The sequence below is a fragment of the Bactrocera tryoni genome, chromosome 5 (assembly GCF_016617805.1).
Source record: "Bactrocera tryoni isolate S06 chromosome 5, CSIRO_BtryS06_freeze2, whole genome shotgun sequence".
Classification (NCBI taxonomy): domain Eukaryota; kingdom Metazoa; phylum Arthropoda; class Insecta; order Diptera; family Tephritidae; genus Bactrocera; species Bactrocera tryoni.
This window is the reverse complement of record NC_052503.1, coordinates 62,444,532-62,465,163: the sequence shown is the minus strand read 5'-3', so window position 1 is coordinate 62,465,163 and position 20,632 is coordinate 62,444,532.

Sequence of the window (20,632 nt, the reverse complement as noted above, 5' to 3'; positions counted from 1 at the left end):
TGCGTATGAGCAACCGCAATTATTCAATGCTTGTTTTTAGAACATACAGGTATACATATATGTATAATACATATGTATACATATTATTTAATATACATATATATCTTACGTATATAATATACTTGTTTTATACTTGAACATATGTTTGATTGTCCTGTAAGCTATTGTCATATTAACAATTTATTTGCTTGTTTGCTGTCCATGACAACGAACACCACGCACAAAAAGAGTATGTAAATCTGTATCAAGTTGATGGCTATGATTAAGTTGCCGATGATGATACTTAATTAATTCGATTACATGTAAGACGAGTTGAAGTGCCTTGTAAAAGTTGGAAATTATCATTTAAAAATTGAAAATGAGTGTAAGAAAGCGAAGACGATCAATGTGAATGTGTAATAAAACATGGGTGAAAAGAGGGTAAGAAAGCGAAGACGATCAATGTGGAATGTGGATGTGTAATTAAATATGGCGCTTGTGGCACTTAATTTGGCTATTTAATTTTTAAGATAAGTTTTTTTCCAACTATTTTAAGGGTTTTTTGCTAAATATGCTCTTTGTTACATAGGGTTTAAATTGCGCTATTTGTGAGTAGCAGTAAAAAGTGTCATAGTTATCTAATCGCTTTGAATACTAGCTGAAATACTGAAATATTACTATGGTGACCAAGCGTTGTGACTGACAGCATGTTTTTCTCGGTATTGCATTACAAGGAGCGTTCCAAAGTAAACAGGACTTAAAAAAAAACAGAACAAATGGTCTTTTTTGGCAAAATCAATTTATTTTATTCAAAATAGTCTTATCTGCAGCTTTTTGCACGGTTCAAAAGCATGCCGAACGAGTGTTTTAACTCGTTGACCGGTAGAGCCGCTAGTGTGCTGGTGTAAGCCTTTTGAATGGCCTCTACGTCTGCATAACGCTTTTCTTTCATGGGCAAATGCATTTATTCGAAAAGGCAGAAGTCGCACGGTGCCTTATCAGGTGAATACGGGGAGTGGTTAATGGTTAAAATGTGATTTTTGGTCAAATAATCGGTCACAGGATGTCCCTCGAATGTTGGATTCTGAGCAATTTTTGATCGTCAGTCAATTTGTGCGGAACAAACCGTGCACACACCTTTCGTAAGCCCAAATGTTCGGTCAAAATGCGATACATCAATGTTTTGGAGATGTTCAATTCCATTTCCATGAATTTTAATGATGATTTCGGCTGATTTTTGATGAATCCATGCTCCGTTTCGATGGAATTTCCGGTGATCACGGATTTTGATTGGCCCACATGTTGATCGTCATTTATGGATTCACGACCACTTTGAAAACGTTGAAACCACTTATGCACTCTGCTACGGGATAGGCAATCATTGCCATAAACTTGTTTTATCAATTGAAGCGTTTCGGTAAAAGTTTTACCAATTTGGAAACAAAATTTAATGTTGGCTCTTAGTTCGAAGCTCATTTTCGCACCGATAACACAAACATACTGACCTTTAAAACGCAATAACTTCACTTCCAATCAATGAAATGTCGTGAAATTATCACTGGACAATCGATAAAGATAGCAGATTCTAACGCACCGGTCGACTTATAGATGGCGCCACCGGGGGGCGCTAGATTCAAAAAGTTCTGTTTACTTTGGAACGCATCTTGTATATATTCTTATTTGTATTATCAACATGTTGAGGAGTATTTTTCGAGAGTATCATGTGCATTGTCCGTTTAATTAATATATTAAAAATCATTAAGTTCACTTTGCGCTTTTCAAGAACTACTCAAGAAAGAAAGCAACAGTAAAGAAAATAGTGAAAGGAACTTAAATCAAAGGACTTACTTCGGTATAAAATGGCGGCGGAACGATTTAATTGAAGTTAGAGTGAAGGAAACGGAGAGGCAGTAACATAGAAAGAAATAGAAAAAAGAGATAATGAGAAAAGACAGAGACTAGAGAGAAACGAGAGAGGCAGAGAAAGAGTAGGAGAGAGGGAGAATTGTACGATCAGAGTGATTTGAAAAAAAGTGACGTTGGAATTCTGAAATTAAAAACGCCAACGAATTGAATCCCTCGCCAAAAACCGCTACGAACTCCGTTCTTTTACATCAGTTCTTTGAAAATGAACTTACCTCAAATACCACTTATGTCTGCAAATAGAGGGCGTTTAAACGAATGTTTCAAAGTCAACAAATCTCTGTATATTTAAAAAAAAGTTCACCTAATGTAATTAGCCTTACTTTAAGCATACCTTTAGGCTGCCATTACATTTATACTGCAAAAATTGTCATCTGATTGTGTCGCTCATCGCATTAACGTTGGCCTTAATTAGTTAAATAGCGCAGTTTTGGACAATTCACCTAACTAATTGCTCACTTGAAAATCTTTGAATTGTTGTGTGTTTGAAGCGTATAACCGGCGTACTTTTGCGGTTTGTTAAACAAACATGTGGTTAACCAGCGAATTCGGTTGAAGTGCCTAGGCATACATGCCTATGAATCTCCACGCTTCTTTGATGTTAGATTTCAGTGCTTGGTTGTGTGCTCCTAGGGGCCCAACTGCCTACCTCTCTGCGTGTACGTGCGTTGCGGTTTGGGATTTCGGTTTCACTTTACTCATGCTCCGCGTAGTTTTGCCGCACGCGGAAGTAATTTGTGCCTATTTGTACCACATAACAAATAATTTTAGCCGAAGCCTTCCCAAACAGCATAGTAGGTCATACAATACATATATTTTGGTGCGCTAACAGGAAGTGTGCACAGATCTGGACCACTGAACTGGCATATGTTTGCATGTTGTATTGCCATGAAGCTGTGCGTTGAATTTCAATTTTTCACCTTCTTGTGTTTGTTGTTGTTACGCACTCGTGCTTGTGAATAGATTTCCGCACGCAGATAAAGGTTGTGTGGGGTTTCGCGACGAACCGAAAAGAAAATTGAAAAAATAAGATTAGCTTATGAACACATTTAAAGATTTACAAACACAAGGTCTGTCGCAAAAGAAACAGGACTGTTAAAAACAACAACAAAAAATTAATATTTTTCAAAAGTTATATTTTTTTTTATTCAAAGTAGTTCCTTGTGCTTCGATACAGCGTTTAGTCTGGTCAATTAGCATTTCAAATGAGTGTTTAAGGTCATTTTTCGAAATGCTCTTGAGAATATCGGTCGTCGCCTTTTGGATAGCTGTAATGTCCTGAAACCAGTGTCCTTTCATGGGCAAATGAAGTTTTCCAAATACGTAAAAATCACAGGGTGCCATATCAGGTGAGTAGGGTGAGTGATTAATGGTTAATATGGAGTTTTTTGTCAAAAAATCTGTGACAAGCGTCGACCGATGACACGGCGCATTATCGTGCAACAGGCGCCAGGACCCTGCTCACGGTATTGTGGTCGAGCACGACGAATGGTGTGACAAAAGACGCTTCATAACACCAAAGGTAAAACACAGCATTAATCGTTTGGCCAGGTGGGACGAACTCTCGGTGTACAATACACTCGGAATCGTAAAAACAAATCAGCATTGTCTTTATTTTTGACTTCTGAAGACGACCGACTTCTGATCGTCACAGAGGTCCTCACGACCTTCTTGGAATCGCTTAAATCACTCATGCACATTACTACGGGATAAGAACTGATCACCATAAACGTTTTTCATCATTTGAAATGTTTCAGTAAACGTTTTCCCAAGTTTAAAACAAAATTTAATATTTGCTCTTTGCATTTTACGACCGATGACCAAAAGCCACAGTCACTTTTTGATCGATGACATCGCTTGTAGTTATCCAATTGTCTTAAAATTTTTACGAAATGTCAACAAGAGATCAAGCTTTTTATTTCATATACCCACCAATAGGTGGCGCCACCAGAAACAGTTACATTTAAAAAGTTCTGTTTGCTTTTGTGACAGACCTTGTAATTTTTGAGAATTATCGAAAATATTTGGCTGTTCGGACTTTTTTATGTTTAAATAATGACAATTTAGCTTTTGAAAAGAATAAAATTTAACGGAAATTAAAAATAAATTATAAGTTATTAGAATTATTAAAAATACTATGCTATATTAGCGAACTAATTTTTTGAGTTACAAGTTTGTAATCAAAAATAAATAAAATTATTTCAGAATAATTTTAAATATGTGGCAACTCAGCAATTTCATATTTTAAAATATAGCCTATTTACCTTTTAAAATGAAAAAAGTTAATTTAATTGAAATACAAGTAAGCCATAGTGTTTAAAAATTACTTGATTGTGGCAACTCTGAAATTTTTAAAATTTTTAATTATTGGCTCTTTAGTTTTAGATTTATGAGTTAACAAGTAAAAGCAAATTTTATTATTTTAATAATTATTTGAAATATAGGACAACTACATTTTTTTTTTTTAAATATTAGCTAATTATTTTTTGTAAGGTTTAGGTAACAATTAAAATAAATTATAATTTTTAAGGATTATATAAAATACTAGAGGACCCGTCCACGCTTCACTGTGGCTAATACATAGATATTACTACTACGAGCACTACCATCTATATGATATCTATTAGTTGGATTATAACTATTAGTTAATGAGATATAGCATTTTTATGAAGCAACTTGTGTTAGTTTTTAAAAAAATGAATCATAAGGCATTTCGAGTGTTAACAAAGCATTGCTTTTTGGGGGAAAATACTGTTGAATTTGGGCTCAGGGAAATCCACCGGTGAAAAGATATTTGCTAAGCTTAAAGAGGTGAAAGCTCTGTGCAAAGTGGGTGCCTCGCAATTTTATAATCCAACAAAAACAACGAATAACTGATTCTGAGTAGTGTTTGAGTGCTCTTTAATCGTAATAAAATCGAATTTTTGCGTCGGTGTATGACAATAGTAGAAACATAACTCCATCATTTCTCACTGTAGTCCAATCGATGGTCATTCTAGTGGACTGCACATGATGAACCGGTCCTCAGGCGTGGAAAGACGAAAAAATCGGCTGAAAAGTTCATAACATCAGTCTTTTGGGATGCACGTGGTATAATACATACTCAACGAGTAATTACTGAGCCAGTTATAATCTATTTTACTGCGTATTTGGTTGTAATTCTTTTCTTCTATTACAAATATTTAGCAATAGTATTATTTTTGAGGAATAATCTGTTTATAATTGTACGCATATATTCAAAAATGAAATATAATTTTTGTATTTATGAGTTGTATTACATTTTGACATAAAGATATAAAAGGTATCCTATGTCCTTACCCTGGTTCTAAGCTACTTCTCCACCAATTTTCAGCCAAATCGGTTTAGCCGTTCTTTAGTTATAAATGGTGCAACTAACACAACTTTTTTTTTTATATGTGACCTGGTCTACGAAAAAGGGGGTAACGTGCGAAAACTAGTTTTCTGGGAAAAGCTGTTAAAAATAATCGTCAGTTTCTCGTTATCTCATTAATTGTTCTCCTTTTTTTGACACCTAAGCCCCCTTTTCGTAGACCAGGTCACATATGTGTATAGATATAGCTACCCAGAGATGTATTGAATCACCCAATTTATTACTTAAGAACCAACAACCCCGTCCACATTATGAAAACTTGTCTCCAGATGTCGCCTTTTACTTTGGCATCGATTTGTTTATTGCACGTTTACGCCAATTTAAGGTTTGAATATTGGATACTGCGATGGTAGCGCAATCTATCGGATCCAATGTAAAACATTCCAAAATTAGCAATTGATTACAAATAAAAAATTAATTTCAAAAAACATTTTCCATAGGACCAAATTGTGAATCTAAACCATCCTCGAATCTCCTTAAATACACACAAAAAATTTCATCAAAATCGGTTCAGCCGTTTAGGAGCAGTTCAATTACAAACACACGGTCAGAGATATATATATAAAGATATGCCAACTCTGTGTTCATTGCTTGAAGTATAAAATGACAGTAAAAAACAAATTAAGATTTTTAAGACTGAAACTTTGGTTCAAATATACTACTTCTACGAAGAATCAATGCAGTATGTGACGGTGCATTAACGTGGTACAAAAACCAAGAGTTGTCGGCCCATAACTCCGGGCTCTGTTTACGAATAGCTTCGTGCAAACGATGCATAACACTCAAATAGTATTCCTTGTTGACAGTTTTGCCGGTCGGAAGGAGTTCGGGGTCTACCACTTGTTGACTTGCTTTAACTTTTTCGGCTTAGGCTCTATTTTGCCACGATATTCGGGCAATTGATCTTGTGTCTCCGGGTAGTAAACATAGATCCAAGACTCATCTCCAGTACTAACACGTTTCATGACAATCTGTTAGTCGGAAAGCAAAGGAAAATTGAGTGAATGATTTACACTGATCCTTCCACTATTGCAACGATGCCAGTAAGATCTCTGTCTGTTAATCGTCGATCTCAAGCACCAATTCCGTTATTTTATTGAACTGTTGATCATCACCTGATGTTGTTGGCCGTTCTGGATGTGGTTCGTGGTCAACTTGGTCGACTCTCTTTAAATAATTTCTACGAGTCAAAAGCATTTGCTCGCGACAAAAAATTAGCAACGATGCTCTCTTCCAACAATCTCATCGTTTCGGCATTAAAATTTTGAAATTAAAAAGTTTTATTATTTATTGCCCTCAGTAGTTTTCATAATCATATGAATAAATTTAAATTTTGTCTCTACTCAAGTTATAAAACTACAATACGGTTAAGAGTGCCGTTGCAACAATTATTTTAGTTATAGTTTACCATTTGCATTTTAAAATTGTTCATAGAATTTCAGTAAAATTGCAGGAAATTTTCAATCCCAAAGATATTGTATGCCTGTACTTACATACATATTTGGAGCTGTCTATTTATATGTACATATATACAAATGTATGTGTTGTCAACACAAATGGAACAGCGCCACACATTTCATTTAGATTCCGCGCTTATTTGTTATCCTTGGCCTTGCTTTCCTAGTCCCACGTCCGTTGAGCCATTTTAAGCGCATTTTTCTGGTTGATTTCCGATTAGTTGGCAACCTACGAACAGCAGCGGCATATTGGGAATTTGTGTGAACATATGGCACAAAATGGCCTGGAGGCGAGGATATGAATGTATATACATACTTGCTTGGCTCTGAGTATGTATTGTGCTTTTTCACATATGGGCTTGAAACCCTTATCTACATAGCGAGTACAATGTAAGTACATATGTACATATATTGATAGTTCCGCCATTTGTGTGCCCACCTCTATTTTATTGTCTGTTGGTTGTATGCTGACAGGAAAACGCTTAAAATCTTATTTGCGGAAAGCATTGATTTGTTGTGATTTCCCGTTGCAAGCAATCTAAATAGAATTAGGCTTGCGGAAACATATTAATTTTTTTAATTTAAATTTAGTGGTGGAAAAATATAAGGACCGTTCCAAAGTAAACAGGACATCTATATGTCGACTAATGCGTTGGAATCTGCTGTCTTTATCGATTGTTTAGTGAGAATTTCATGACATTTCATTGACTGAAAGTGAAGTTATTGCGTTTTAAGTGTCAGTATGTGTGTGTTATCGGAGCGAAAATGAGCTTAGAACAAAGAGCCAACATTAGATTTTGTTTCAAAATTGGTAAAACTTTCACCGAAACGTTTCAATTGATGAAGCAAGTTTATAGCGATGATTGCCCATCCCGTAGCAGTGTGCATAAGTGGTTTCAACGTTTTCAAAGTGGTCTTGAGGACAAAAATGACGATCAATATGTAGGCCAATCAAAATCCGTGTCCTGTTTAATTTGGAATACACATTGTAGTCAAATGGTCCATCACTTCGTGAAATGGCAGTGACAGCGTTCGCAAGTAGTTTCACGACTGTATGAATAAATGTAAAAAATGTCACTCATATATATTTTCTATCATCTAAATTTTTTTAACCTATATGGCAGATGCTTCCAGGAATAGAGAAGCCAGAATCTGAGCAAAAAAAAGATTGGTAAGCAAAGATTTCAATTATATACAAGGTCTGTCGCAAAAGAAACAGAACTTTATAAATATAACTGTTTCTGGTAGCGCCACCTATTGGTGGGTATATGAAATAAAAAGTTTGATGTCTTGTTGACATTTCGTAAAAATTTGAAGACAGATGGATAACTACAATCGATGTTATCGATCAAAAAGTGACAACAGCTTTTGGTCATTGGTTGTAAAATGCAAAGAGCAAATATTTTTTGACAAAAAACTCCATATTAACCATTAATCACTCACCCTACTTACCTGATCTGGCACCCTGTGATTTTTACCTATTTGGAAAACTTCATTTGCCCATGAAAGGACACTGGTTTCAGGACATTTCAGCTATCCAAAAGGCGACGACCGATATTCTCAAGAGCATTCCGAAAAATGACCTTAAACACTCCTTTGAAAGGCTAATTGACCGGGCTAAACGCTGTATCGAAGCACAAGGAAACTACTTTGAATTAAAAAATATAACTTTTCAAAACTATTAATTTTTTTTTGTTTTTTTTTTTAACAGTCTTGTTTCTTTTGCGACAGACCTTGTACATCCTCCTGTTGCTTACCGAAATCTTACCTTAATGATGACTCTGTTGAAGATTTCAATATAAGAAAATTTCGACCTGAATGGTTTGGCCAGTGTGGCTGGCTGCAAAATAGAGATTCCATGCAAAACACATTGCAGAACCATTTCAACATCTCTCTTGACTTGCAGCCTATCAAATGCACAACTCAAACTTCAAACGGAAAAGCAATCAATTGAAGTTGAATGATCGGTTGTAAACGAAGGCAGTTCAAAGTAGCAAAAACAAAGACGCCATGCTGAACTAACACTGGCCATGTTTTTGCTTTGTCATAATCTGCCGTTTAGCTGATTTTATACCTGATTTGCCTAATGAGTGTTGCGCAAATAGCAATGCAGTGAAATTCACATAACGGACAGTCCTTATAACCAGACACCTCCGATTACACGGAAACATTTCAAGCACAGAACGTTTTCATTAATACATTCATTAAAAAAAATTCCTATAACCGGACATGAGTACCTTCCAATGACCCGACTCGGCCACTACTTTGGTAATATTTCGTTCAAATTACCCCTAATAAAAGCACAAGATTCTATAAAATGTGTCCAAAAAATTAAGTACACTTCTTATCAATGGAGTTTTAGAGTTTTGGAACAGTTTGTTTAAAACAATAAGCAAAAGGATCACAAGGCTGGCATCCTCTGGTACGCGGTGGCTCAACGAAAACTACTATTACGATAGTCATTAATTCCTGCCAGATATGGGCTCATATTTATTACTTCCGTAGTAGTAATATATAGTTCTGTGTTGCAGTCTCAGACTGTAAGAATATGTTTTAAACACACGTTTTTCACACGCCCCATGTGAGGACAGCTCCCATAGCTGGGTGAAAACACTGCGACGATGGGTGTCCAGTTATGGGGAATTACACTGTGTGGCTAAAAGTATAGAGTGCTGCAGCGCTAAGTCAACAGTGTTCACGGAAGAGCCAAGTAAAAACGCTGTGGGAAACAGTGTGTGATTTACAAAAGAGTAAGTTTTCTTTCAGCTCGTTACTTTGACGCTAAATCAAGATATGTAAAATATTGCTTTCTCCAGTTGATTGAGGTAACAGCATGTGAGCCTGACACAATCTATGTATACTATACTTCTGTATTTTAAACTTTTTTTTTTGATAACAATCCTTTAGGAAGTGTGATTGGCCTTGCTGCTCGCAAAGCAATTTCTAAGTTTGGAAAACACGATTCTAACGAATTATTTAATAAACGTTTATACATAATATTGCTGTTCCAGAGGCTTCTGTTTCCTGCTGTAAATAACAGTAGCCACATCAGCAAATTCAAAAAATCTACGTAAACATTGACCATTTTAGAGAATTATTCCAAAATCTCTTCTGCTTTAAAAGGTCTTAGCTGTCGAAATACTTCAAAAACACTAGTAATTTTATGATACGCTTTTATGCGTTTTGTTAAAGCAGACAATACATACGTTATCAATAATGACAATAAACACCTCAAACCCGAAACGTTGTCCAGGTGTTTGATTTTCAACAAAGTCGTCGAGTGTAGTAGAGCCGCTGAAATGGTCGTACTTTGTATTTTGCTTGATTCGTCGTGATGTCTGTTGCTGGTATTTTTCACAGTTGGTCAGATCTTTTGCTCTTGCCTCAATATCTGAAAAAGTGGATTGCTTGGAGGTAGCCATATAATGATTCATAAAGGGCGTATCCTGTATTAAGGTCTTGATCAGACGACTGCAGCAAAGCACTAGTCGCTTGCAAGCGTTCTAGAATTCCTATGCACGTAATTGTCATTATTCCCGTTTCTAACTTATTCATGGTTGAAATTAGTCCCTAAGCTTTATTACGGCACTCCGCTTTTTGATCCACGTTATTGGAAAATGTCTTCCAATACTTGCTTAATAGTGAAAAAACCACAAAAAGTGCCTTCGTAGCATCAGCTCGGGCTGACCACCTAGTGTCCGATAACCGTTTCAAAATCGGAATTTTTGAAGTAGAATATTTCGTTCGTAAGACGACCACATCGATAGGTAGAAGCGGAAAAAATGTATAGGCTGGGCTGAACTAAAAATTTTTGCGCTGTTAAGAGGTCAGCGTCCGCTTGGAAATTATTTACTGTATTTTATGATATAAAATAATGTTTTTTTTTATAATATGGAAGGTCACAAGAATTTCACTAAACAATTATTTTCAATAAAAAATAAACATTTATTAATTATACTTATTTTCTTTTGACGGCCATAAAGCATAAAAAAACTAGTGATATTCGATAATGATTTTATTTTTATTTTATTTTATGAAAATACTTAATTAATTAAAAAATAAAAATCTGAATGCTTGAAGGGTAGAAATGTACCTAGTATAGATACTAGCCTAAATATATCGATTTTTTTATTTATAACTAAACATTAGAACATTAAAATTAAAAAGTTCGTAAAATGGCTACTTATATTTACGATTTAACGTGACGAAATCGAGTTTTAGAATTTCAGGTGGAAGGTGGAAGTCAAACATAGCCTAAGCGCTTCGTGTTTAAAGCATGCAAGGATATTTTACGATCCATCTAAATTGATATTTTTATACTCTCGCAACAATGTTGCTAAGGAGAGTATTATAGTTTTGTTCACATAACGGTTGTTTGTAAGTCCTAAAACTAAAAGAGTCAGATATAGGGTTGTATATACCAAAGTGATCAGGGTGACGAGTAGAGTCGAAATCCGGATGTCTGTCTGTCCGTCCGTCCGTCTGTCCGTTCGTCCGTGCAAGCTGTAACTTGAGTAAAAATTGAGATATCATGATGAAACTTGGTACACGTATTCCTTGACTCCATAAGAAGGTCAAGTTCGAAGATGGGCAAAATCGGCCAACTGCCACGCCCACAAAATGGCGGAATCCGAAAACCTATAAAGTGTCATAACTAAGCCATAAATAAAGATATTAAAATGAAATTTGGCACAAAGGATCGCATCAGGGAGGGGCATATGTGGACGTAATTTTTTTGGAAAAGTGGGTGTGGCCCCGCCCCCTGCTAAGTTTTTTGTACATATCTCGGAAACTACTATAGCTATGTCAACCAAACTCTATAGAGTCGTTTCCTTCAGGCATTTCCATATACAGTTCCAAAATGGAAGAAATCGGATAGTAACCACGCCCACCTCCCATACAAAGGTTATGTTGAAAATCACTAAAAGTGCGTTAACCGACTAACAAAAAACGTCAGAAACACTAAATTTTACGGAAGAAATGGCAGAAGGAAGCTGCATCCTGGCTTTTTTTTTTAAATTAAAAGTGGGCGTGGCGTCGCCCACTTATGGACCAAAAACCATATCTCAGGAACTGCTAGACCGATTTCAATGAAATTCGGTATATAATATTTTCTTAACACCCTGATGACATGTACGAAAGATAGGTGAAATCGGTTCACAACCACGCCTTCTTCCAATATAACGCTATTTTGAATTCCATCTGATGCCTTCTCTGTATAATATATAGTACATTAGGAACCAATGATGATAGCGGAATAAAACTTTACAAAAATACGGTATTTGAAAAATATGTAAAAATATGATAATGAAATCTCGATTATGTTAAAATTTAAATGTTCGGTGACACCCGAACTTAGCCCTTCCTTACTTGTTTTAATTACGGTCAGTTGGAGCGCGGGCCCGTAGCATCTGCTACCCTTGCTACGTGGCTAATCCGGCACTGGATTTCAGTTTAGGAGATTGGAGTTTATGGAACTTCTCACGCCATAAAAAGTATTGTCTGATACCGACATATAAAATTTGCCATTACTTGACCAATTCCCTAAATTAGTACATGATTTGGACGTAATCGATTTTAAATTTTCCATGTTGAGGCTGAGCAAAGGCGTCTTTCAGAATTATCACAAAACATAGTATTTTTTGCTCAAACTGCACAACAAACAGAAATTTGTATGTCTACTCTTAGAACATATATTTTATTTTATTTTTATTTTGTTGTCACAAAAAGGGCACATATATAATTTGCTCAGCATCACCTACTACCAAGCAATTATCACCTCCCTTCTCACACCCACTTTCCACTATCAACACCAACCACATTCTAATCCACCGCAATTTTATGACCGTCTCCACCACGTGTGTTCAGTGGCGTACATTTATTGACCACTAAATCACTTTTGTCTTCAAATAATTTCTACTTACCATATTTCCATGCATAACACTCACACACATTCTTGGTTCCTTCACTTCGTTCTGGGCCATGGAGTAGTGTCACGGCACATGAAGCGCTCAATGCGTGCTATTCTTTTGCGGTATGCTCGACAGAAGCTTGAACTTGTTTGCGGTCATAGTAGTACACGCAATACTGTGATAAATTTGCCAGCACAAACACATATACATGTAGGTATTTCTGTAAGTATATGGTTTTATTTGGCGTCGCATTTTTGTTCCACAGTCTGTCCGAGACATGTTTTAGTAGTTTTGGCTTGTGTTTTCTCTTATCCCATTTCGGCGCTGGTTTTAGCGACAAGAGATGCAACTATTATTATGTGCTCTCGCTTGCTTCAGCTCTTCGTACGGTGGGTGAAGAGTAGAGTAGAAATCGTACATACTAGATATATTCATTTAATTATAGACTTTTCGATTAGCTTGATATTCAATTATGGTATCAAATGCAATAATTAGGACTATAATAGAAAATTGTAATATAATGAGGTTTCATTGTGTGCTCTCCTATGGAATGGAAAACATTTTAAGTATAAAGATGGTTTTAAGTGGTAAAGAAGTGAAATTGAACTGTTTGATATCTATTCCTGAAAAGTTACTAAACTGTTTTCATTTGAAGTCAGCTGAATGGTTTTCACGACATTATCGACATGGAAAATACGGTTAAGGTAGAAAAAACGTTAACTTTGGCAGCACCGAAGCTAATTAGTACTAGTACACTTCTATTAGTAACAATGTGTTCAGTTTATATGGAAGTTATATGCTATAGTAATCCGATCTCAACAATTTTTTCGGAGATTATACAAGTATAATAGGTATCGAAGGTAGATGTACTTTTTTCAACAGCCTTTTTTTGAAAGTTTACACGTGAGCCATGTCAAGCTCTCATATTACTTTAGTTCAATATTGTTTGGCATTTCATCATGGAAAGACTTACGCCTGAGCAACGTTTACAAATTATTCAACTTTATTCCAAAAATTCACGTTCTGTACACTTGTAGAATGCGTTTCGCGCACTTCGTTCAACTTATGGTCAACTTAATTGGCCTACTGAGCGTACCATACGCAAGAGTGTGCACGAAGTTCGTGGAGAGTCGATTCGGTCGTTCACAGCAACTCGGATCTTAAATTGAAAGCGTAAAAAATAAAGCTTGTGCTTCTGCTGCTTGCTCTATGGGCTCGTGCAAAGTTTCAAGAAGATCTCCGTTTTCGAACCAAATTTTGTTCAGTGATGAGACCCATTCCTGTCTCAAAGGCTATGCAAACAAGTAAAATTACCACATTTGCGACGAAGAGCAACCTGAAGAGATTCAGAAAAACAACGGTTTGGTGTGGTTTATGAGCCTGCGGAATCATCGGCCCTTATTTCTTCAAAAATGATGTCGGTGAGCACCAAACCGTCATTGGCGACCGTTATCGCGGCATGATAACCGACTATTTGATGCCTGAAAGTGGAGTTCGTAATGTAGAGGACATTTGGTTTCAACAAGACGGCGCTACTTCGCACTAATCGCAGCAATCAATGGATTTATTATGAGAACACTTCGATATGTAAAGTCTAAAGTCTATGTGTCACTTTGATTCAGGCCTTAGAGCAAAACCTTACGCATGTCAGTCGACAGTTACCAGTCAAAATACTCGAACGAGTCATCGAAAATTGGACTCAACGGATGAACCATCTGAGGCATAGACCCCGGCAATTGAAGGAGATAAACTTTAAAAAACAAATGCCAAATAGTGTTCTTTCGAATGATAGTAAACCTCGAAATGCATCACTTTTTCACTTTTAGCTGCCAAAGTCCTACAAATTTTTAGTGATTTTAGATTAATGAATCGTTTCGTTCGATCTTAGTGACCTATTGACAATGCCACTGTGAGAGCAATTTAGAAGTGAGCAAAAGATTTCTAAGTTATTGACTAGAATATTAATAACACATTTTGGGACTAAAGTTTATGACAGTGTTCTACTGGACTAAAGCGGATTATTCTATATGAGACAGAAGACGCCATGGTAACCGAAATATGTGTGGCTTTATAGGTATTCCAGGGCTGTCACCACAGCAATACTTTTTTGAAAATGAATGGGAGAAGTTTAAGAAATCACAATAAAAATATATGTGTAACACTAGTTGAGATCGATCTCTCCCATCGAAAGATAATCGCGAACATATCTGTGTAAAAAACAGTTTCTAATATGAAAACTAATCAGCTCTTCTTTAGAGTACTTTTCATTTAATGGCGTAATCCAGCGTCGAAGAGCGCCTCTCGACATTAGTTCTTTAATCTCCGCCTCATACTGGCGCTGGGTGGGTCTTGTGGATGGAATTCTAAAAAGTTGATTATGCGGAAAATGCGTGTAATGTGCAAACCAGAGCAGTGTTGCGGGCTTTTCTGGCTCTATTTTAGTTCGATCTATCGTCCCACAGGTACATAACACCTGAGGTTTTGATAGCACCGTTTTTGCACCTCCGCCGGTGTCGCGTCATCTTAATTTAAACAAGGCTGTATCGCATAGACCAAGCTGTCATAACGCCTTATTACTTATCGTCCCAGCACATGCAGTATCATATTGAGCGCTTCATCAACATCATCACCGACTATCAACATTTGTCTAATTAATTTGCCGCCTCGACACATCGACTCAATTGGACGACTACATAGAGACAGAGATATATGCATGTGGGTGGGTTTCTCTCGTTGTCAGCTCACAAACTAGCTTGAAAACCAACAAATTAATTGTATAAAATTGTTTGCTATTTAATCAATTTGTGTTGGAATGTGTTCGAATTATGTAAACATTGTTGAAACTACGAACAAGCCCAAAGAAAATTGAAAACGACTATATGTCACAGCTAATTAAACGGAGTGCAAGTAATATAACCACGGGCATATATGAGTCTACATATGTATAGTATATGCATATGTATGTGAAGGTATTGCACACAGTGTATTGTTGGCTAAGAAACAAAATACTGTGAGAGGAAATGAGCGTTGTGCAGGAAAAATGAGTATTTGGAAATGTTTTAATTGCGCCTTAACATGTCAGGACGCTTAGTGTAGCCATAAAAGGCAGCGCCGAAGCCGAGCATAGAGTGTTGGAATATTTGTTGTCGAGCGTTGAAATATTTGTGGTAGTGTGTTGGTATTTGTTTGTATTAAATTCCTTGCCTACTTATGTGTATTGTCATCCTAGAACACGATAAGAGCCAGGCAGCAACAGGAAATTACAAAATGTTTGCACTAGCAATTAGCAGCCGCAATGTGGGTGCGAAGCCGAGCGCGGAGAGAAGGGAGTGCAGCGCAGGATATGCGACGTATGAAGTGCCATATAAGTAGGGACCCTTTATAAATGCTTATATTAATTAGGTTGGTTCTTAAAAAGTCATTAGAAGCATTTTTCCAAGGCGATCGCTGATATAAATGTCGGGAATATTCAATAAAATATGGTGATGGGGTTTAAAGGAGTTAAGAATCTTTCCAAGGTGCCAAGCTTCAATATCTTTAACGATCAAATTTTATGTGCGTCATTTAGTAGCAGTAATTTTAACATAAGTTAATATGAGTAATAACAAAATGCCTTTTTAGCAATACTCCTGAGTGACGTGAGTTAATTTTTTCAATGAAAAATGCAACAAATATACGACATTTGGACTTGAGTTTCGAAAAATATAATATCTTTATCTCTTGTCTATCTATTTTTTATATAGAAGGAACACAATAAGGTTATATGTACCTAACGCATGCCGCAGATTTTTATGGAGAAAAGAAAGCACTCAATGTTGATTATTCTTATCATTCCTGTATTAAGAGTTAAAGCAATTATGATCCGCTCGGGTTTGAAGTTACGGGACTTCACTGTCAAAAATTTGATTACACTTCATCGGAAAAGAATTATATGCGATTTCTTCCATATGAATTTAGATTTGTTTTTATGGAACTTACATATATTAAAATTGTTTGGTTCCACTTAGAGTCTTTTGTCGCCTTCTTTAAAGGTGAGAATATGCCATTGATTTTGCATAGCTTATTAATTCTCATGTCTCGTTCGAGAGATGTCTGGAGTGCGTATCTTGCATGGAATTGAGGCCCTATGGATTAATTGACAGACGATTCAATCATCTTATATATAACAAGTAAGGAAGTGCTAAGTTCGGATGTCACCGAACATTTTTATACTCTCGCATGATAAAGTGATAATCGAGATTTCATTATCCGTCATTTACATATTTTCCAAATACCGTATTTGTGTAAAGTTTTATTCCGCTATCATCATTGGTTCCTAATATGTATATTATACAGAGAAGGAATTCAAAATAGCGTTACATTGGAAGAAGGCGTGGTTGTGAACCGATTTCACCCATATTTCGTACATGTCATCAGGGTGCTAAGAAAATATTATATACCGAAGTTCTTTGAAATCGGTCGAGTAGTTCCTGAGATATGGTTTTTGGTTCATAAGTGGGCGAGGCCACAGCCCATTTTCAATTTTTAAAAAAAGCCTGTGTGCAGCTTCCTTCTGCAATTTCTTCCGTAAAATTTAGTGTTTCTGAACGTTTTTTGTTAGTCCGTTAACGCACTTTTAGTGATTTTCAACATAACCTTTGTATGGGAGGTGGGCGTGGTTAATATTCGATTTCTTCCATTTTTGAACTGTATATGGAGATGCCTGAAGAAAACGACTCTATATAGTTTGGTTGGCATAGCTATAGTAGTTTCCGAGATACGTACAAAAAACTTAGTAGGGGGCGGGGCCACGCCCACTTTTCCAAAAATATTACGTCCCAATATGCCCCTCCCTAATGCGATCTTTTGTGCCAAATTTCACTTTAATATCTTTATTTATGGTATAGTTATGACACTTTATAGGTTTTCGGTTTCCGCCATTTTGTGGGCGTGGCAGTTGGCCGATTTTGCCCATCTTCGAACTTAACCTTCTTATGGAGCCAAGAAATACGTGTACCAAGTTTCATCATGATATCTCAATTTTTACTCAAGTTACAGCTTGCACGGACGGACAGACGGACGGACGGCCAGACAGACATCCGGATTTCAACTCTACTCGTCACCCTGATCACTTTGGTATATAGAACCCTATATCTGACTCTTTTAGTTTTAGGACTTACAAACAACCGTTATGTGAACAAAACTATAATACTCTCCTTAGCAACATTGTTGCGAGAGTATAAAAAATAAAAAACCAGTTTCGTTGATAAATTTGCCTATTTACATTATTAGGCCAGAAATATATATAGCAACCTACGTAGTACCTTTTCATGCTGTCAAAGGCGGTTTTAAAATCGACGAGAAGGTGGTGTGTCGATCTTCTTTTCACGGGTATTTTCCTAGATTTGGCGCATGGTGAAAATATGATCGATAGTGCGATTTTCCAGGTCTAAAGTCACACTGATAAGGTCTAATCACAGCTGACGTATGATGGAATTATGTGAGCACACTTATGTTCTAATCGTCGGGCATGCTATTCCACTGTCATCGATTGTTCCCTCTATATATTCAAGTATGCGCTGGACATTAGGTACTCGATAACCTCTGATGGTTCTATAGGAGTATGCTCCGGTCTTGAAATCTTCTTTAAGTTGCCGCATCTTTTCGTAAAATTTTCGAGCATTACCCCTGTCGGCCAGCTTGTTAAGCGCTTCGTGCTCACGCATGTCGGCCTCTCTCTTTATTTGCCTGCTTATGCATCTCGCTTCCAACTTCAACTCTTGGTATCTATAATACCCCACTCATGTTGTGGTCGATCGTAACATTGTGAGGTATGTTGTTCGCTTTCTGTCTTCTGCGACACGGCAGCTCTCATCGTACCAGCTGTTCTTTCGACCTTTACGGAAACCAATGGTTTCGGTTGCAGCTGTGCGTAAGGAGCTTGAAATGCCATCCCACAGTTCCCTTATACCGAGTTGTTGAAGAGTGCTCTCAGAGAGCAGGAGTGCAAGGTGTAGTAAACCGTTTAGCTGTCGGTTGCGATGGTAGCTTCTCCACATCGTACGTTCTCTGTGTTTGTTATCGTGCGTGCTTTGCTGTGAAGAGGTGGGCGTCGCTGCTAAAAAAAGATGGTCCCAGTCGGTATTACGTCTTCGTAGCATATGTACCTCAAGGGCACTGGAGACTTTCGTCCACCTACCACAAGATAATCGTTCAGGTTATCGAAATTTATAACTAAGCTGTGTTCAGTCGTACAACTCTTCGGAATGTACGTGAATTAACTTAGAATTTATTTAATGAGGAGACAAAAAATAGTCATAATTTCATCTCTTATGATACGTTCAACTTTAATGACCAGGTTCTAGCCTAAGTTACAATCATCGGTTGTGAGTATTCTGCATCCAACTATAACTTAAGGTCTTCGATGTTTAAGAATCTATTTGCGTTTAGTCATCAACTTCTTAATAGAACAACGATCACGATCTTTTCGTGTTTGGCCAAAAAGTTAGACAAAATAATACTAGCGTTGCATTCAGGACTTTTGGTACGAGACTAGCATTGACAAGCTTCATGCCCAAAACATTGACCAAAATAGTTGAGTCGATTTATAAGAGATGTTGAGATTCTCTGCTATACCTTTGACGCCAACACGACGATTTTCTAGCATTGTTTCTTTAACTTTTTCGATGTTATCGTCATTAACAGGGTTGGATGATTGCCTTTCATGAGAAAAGATTTCGATGACTTTACGATCTTCACTCACTGCTTTTTGATACTCAAATATTCGTGCTAAGCTAAACTCCTCAAAATGCTTCTGAAACAATTTCAACGATTCTGTTATCAAAATATTTTAACCAAACTCGTTAGTCAACTCATGTTAAAAATCGCCAAACATTAAGATCAAGGTTTTCTCCGACCTATAAAAGGGTGTATCAATCTTGGACAAACATTTTTGTCGACTTCTGCGCCCGCAGTTTAAGCCGTTTGAGTGAAGTGTGATTTTGGGGTGTAATAAATAAGTGAATTTTCTACAAGAACATTCGAGAGCGACAGGCAGGGGGTCGGTGGATAAAATATTGAATCCCGTCCCCAGATAAAGAGTGAAGGTATCTTTATCTGAGGACGAGATTTTAAACCGCACTAAAAGTGGCAGTGGACGGCGCAGGGGTACGCGATCAACCGACGGTACTTTTAACATCTATACATATGTATATACAGATCAAAAAAGGCTAATGGAGTCGGGTCCGAGAACTATTGCGCGGAGCTAGAACTCAGGTAACCCCTCTAGCAGCCGAAATACTGCAGTATCTTCCAGAAAATGTTTTTGCGGTCAGCAAAGCTGCTGAGATAGCTAAGTCAATATATACGTCGACAGCCAAGTGACAATTAACTCACATTGCATTGAGTCAGAGAATGAGAAGAAGGCAGGTAGTAGATATAGTGGCTGCCGGGAAGCGGGTGCATATATACTGAGTTCCAAGTCACAAAGGAGTTCCGGGAAACGAAATAACTGATAAGATTGTTAAAAGTACCATCCGTTTGACTACCGTGGCAGTACAAAAAATACGCAAGTTGCTAAAAACGATACATAATGACATCCAAATGGGATAATAGATGGTTCACGGTTAGTTTGAATGGCTTAGGAGGTTGCAGGATCACTTACAAGTAGATCATGTGCAAGAGAGCAGAAGAAAAGCCGTATAGGCGTTATTAACGACATCGTAAGTACAGAGAAAGAGCTTCGCAGCTCAAGGGACTGAATGAAGTATCAGAATTTAGATATCAAGTCTCTATTAAGTTCTGCGTTGACATCCTGCACGACGTAAACTTCAGCTGGTATTAATAATAATGAACCACCATCTGCCATTACAAAACACCCGTAGGTCTATGTATGATATAGGAGCCAGCCAGCGTAACCAAACCAAACCTTTTTCAACAGAATTTAGTTATAAATATATCACAGACGTGCGTCATTACTGCTATAAGACTTG